Source organism: Chenopodium album, chromosome 17 (assembly GCF_948465745.1).
Source record: "Chenopodium album chromosome 17, dcCheAlbu1.1, whole genome shotgun sequence".
NCBI classification, from domain to species: Eukaryota; Viridiplantae; Streptophyta; class Magnoliopsida; order Caryophyllales; family Amaranthaceae; genus Chenopodium; species Chenopodium album.
In genome coordinates, this window is record NC_137850.1 from 4,718,883 (window position 1) to 4,722,948 (window position 4,066).

The window sequence follows — 4,066 nt, forward strand, 5'->3', positions numbered from 1 at the left end:
AAAGGCCCCAAGGTTGGAGGAGACGCCATAATTTTATATTAGCCATATATCAGTCCCCCATATGAATGATGTGAGACTCCAGTCCCATAACCTAGCAATGGACATAACGGGCACCCTCTCCTGTTGAGCTCAAGGAGTAATACAGTCCATTTGCAAGTAGGTTCTTCCTGCTGCTGAACCCGATTTTCACTGTTGAGAAGTTTGAGCATTGCTTTATATTTGGCAAGTTGTTTTTGGTTGCTAAATCATTTCCATGCTTCATTAACAGTATAAAATCAAACCATGGCAAAGCAGCATATCCATTTCTTAAGCATAGTTGCCCGGCTAAGGTTTCCGGCAAGTGCTACAGAAGAGTGCAAGCAAAGCTGGAGCTCGGCCTGTTCTGCTAGACCCTGTATTGATAGGGCCTGTTTCATTCCCCAAAACTTTTTCAAAGTCCCAAAAAAAGCACTTCTCGGGCTCGCAACCATAAGGGCTTGCCCTTTAAGGCTGCTTCCCATTACTCAATAGAGCAATCTCTCACTCCTGTTTGCTTATTCAGGATGGAGCAGGCAAGCTGCGTACATGAAGAGGAGAAGAGAGGGTGGTTGCTTACCTTAAAGGTTTGAAAAAGGGTTAGCAAACAAAGTATATCCATTGAATAGGGCTGCTTTTGCCACTGTTTGTGTAGACTTCTGATTTACCAGCATAATTCAACTGCAGTCCACAAAACAAGATTGCAAGATTATTCTGCTTCACCCACAACTCATCATATTAGTGTTCTGTGCTCAAAACACATGAAGTATTAAAAGATTAGTCACAGCAGTATCATTTCCACTTCCATGGTTCCATCTCATGTTTGTAAACTTGAAAGGCCTGAAAGATTTCATATTCTGTGGACATAAATATCACCAATAATCCCCACATGAACACTCACCATCAGTAAAATGATGGAATCTGTTAGAGTCTCGCAGCACAATTTGGCGACCAACAATTTTTGATATGTATCGAAAAGCTGAGTGACGATCACCACAAACTCGCAGATTTTTCATTATCCTGATGGTGGAATTTGATGTGCGAGTAAGGACAAAGGCAATGGCCAGTTTCTCACTGTGATAACTCAGGAGTTCTTCCTTGCTCTCTGGTTCAAGATCATACAAAGCAAAGCTTGTCTGTGGTACATAACCAGCCTCCCTCATCTTTCTCAGCAGTTCTCCAAGTTTTTCATATATTGCATCTTTCTCTGGGTGTGATTTGTCTCCTGCAACAAACACATGGACGCCATCCTTCATAGTGACCCAACTGCACCCAGCTTGCTTCTTTGCTGCTGCTAAACTCATTGCAGACCGGGTAATGGCCAAGTTTTCCCAATTTGATCCTGCAGCATACATGTTACCAAGAAGTACATAATTTGCGCCATTTTCGGGCTGCAGCTGCAAAAGCATCTCTGCAGCTCGCTTACCTAATTCACTGTTGCGACCGCTGGTCCGACTGCAAGACCCCAGAACTGTTCTCCAAATAAGATTGTTTGGCTTCATAGGCATTCTGTCGATGAAATTTTCAACTTTATCCAATTTACCTGATCGCCCAAGGAGGTCAATCATACATGAAAAGTGCTCCATTTGAGGTTCTAATCCGTAGTCGCTGCTCATAGACTCAAAATACTTGAAACCTTTTTCAACTAATCCACCATGACTACAAGCTGATAGGACTCCAACAAATGTGACATGATTTGGAGGTTGACCTTCTTCCTTCATTTGTTCAAAAATCTCTAAAGCTTTGTTGGCAAACCCATGCCTTGCATACCCCGAAATCATGGTATTCCAGGTAAATATATTCTTCACTGGCATCAGATCAAAAAATCTTGTAGCATAGTCTATCCTTCCACATTTTGCATACATGTCAACAATTGCACTTCCCACCACAACATCAGATTCCAGATGAGCCCTGATTTGACAAGCATGGACTTCCATCCCACGCTCCAAAGTAGCAACTGAGGCACATGCACTAAGAACAGTTGCAAAGGTGAAGTGGTCTAACTTCTGACCACTCTGCATCATGAGCCAAACGAGATCAACAGCCTTGGATAAATACTCATTATGTACGCAACCAGATATCATGGTGTTCCAACTAACCTCATCCTTCTGAGCCATTCTTGAAAAGATTGATTCACAATCTTCCATTCTGCCGCATCTCCCATAACAAGAGATGAGCGCATTTTCAACTGTAATGTTATTTGCAAAGCCATAATTGAATGCCAATGCATGAACCTGCGGGCCTAATTTAGAAAGAGAAAGAGAATCAGAAGAAACTGCCGAAAGTATATTCACTAAGGTCACCCCATTAAGCCTCCAGCCCGATCGCATCATCTCCAGGATATACTTCACAGATTCCGATGCATATGTTTCTGAGTCAGCCAATGCACCAATAATAGAATTCCAAGAAACTTGATCATGCTCTGGCATCAAAGTAAACAGTTTCTGGCATTCTTTGAAACTTCTAGTATCTGCATACATAGAAAGTAGTGCATTGGAAACTGAGACATCAGAGTCAAGTCCTAATCTAAGTGCTTCTGTATGTACTTGCGCCCCTTGCCTCAGCCAACCCAAGCTAGCACATGAACTCAAACAACTTATCAATGCAAAATTAGTGGGCCTAATTCCAGATCTCCTCATACGGCAGAAAGTAGTAACAGCATCTTCAAACAGTTTGTTTTGATCAAGACCAGCTATCAATGAGTTCCATGAAATTAAGTCTCTCTCACCCATTTGTTCAAAAACTGCACAAGCACTATCTGTAGCCCCACATCTTGCATACATATTAATAAGGGCATTGGCAACTGCAACTTTAGCATCCCTTAGGCCACTTCTGATTGCATAAGCATGGAGTTCTTTACCCTTTCTTTACCCTTTCTTCTCCCTTCTTCCAGTTCATCAAATTCAGCAAAAGCACTTAATAGGACCACATAAGAGTCCGGATTGACTTCAACCAAATGTTTCATCCGTTTGAAAACATCAACAGCTTGTTCTCCTCGCTTTTGATTTACTAACCCAACCATTAAGCCATTCATAGTGACTGCATTTCTAGTACTCATACACTCAAAAATCTTCCATGAATCATCAATTAAACCAAACTTGGCCAATCCACTGACTAAAGCACTTCCTACATACAAATCATCCAGAAATCCAGATTTTTGCACTCGCGAGGCTATTTGCTGTAGTAAGCTTGAGCCAAATAGTGAAGAGGAAGATGCAACAGCAATTAAGCTACTCAATGTATAAGCATTAGGCTTAAAATTGAACCCTGAGCCTTCATGTTGCATCCTTGCAAACATCTCAAAAGCACTGATCGCGTCTCCTCGTTTAGAATACACTGAAATAATAGAGTTCCATGATACTGAAATCTTCCCACCTATTTCATCAAACACTCTCCTAGCACTATCCCCCGACCCCAAGCAACAGCTTCCATACATCGAAAGCAACACATTACCAACAAGCACATCATGAGCATAACTCATCTTCGATATCATACCATGAATTTGCAAACCAAATTTCAAATAATCAGGCCCCAAATCTTGGCAAGCGCGCAAGACACTACCAAATGCATAACTATTAGGGGCATAACCCGCAGAAACCATGTCCCTATAAGTAGCACATGCTGCAACCAGCATACCATTTTGACCATAACCCGAAATCAAGCAAGCCCAACTAACCAAATTTCTCTCAGGCATTTCATCAAACACCTTACGTGCAGAAACAAGATCACCAAATCTAACATAAACATTAATAAGGGTATTAACAAGAAACAAATCTGCTTCAAACCCATGTTTGTAAATTCCAAGATGAAGCTGATTAGCTTCAATTGAAGAACAAGAATGCTGGTACCGGTACACGAAAAAGTCTCGAATTTCAGAGCTACAAGTGTGTTGCAGAGGAGGGTAAGAGGAGGAGAAAGGAAGAAAAGTATCATGGTGGTCGACAATGGCGGCGCAACGGCTTCTAGGATGCGAAGAAGTGGTGGCTGCTAACGTAGAGAAGCGAAAGGAGCACCAAGTGATGAAACTCCGTTGGAGCACTCGGAGAGACAT

At 41.9% G+C, this 4,066-nt stretch overlaps 1 pseudogene; it reads right to left on the reverse strand.

Moving 5' to 3' along the window:
• Positions 1 to 324: 324 nt before the first annotated feature.
• On the reverse strand, positions 325 to 4,066 carry LOC145588539 (putative pentatricopeptide repeat-containing protein At5g09950 pseudogene; annotated as a pseudogene).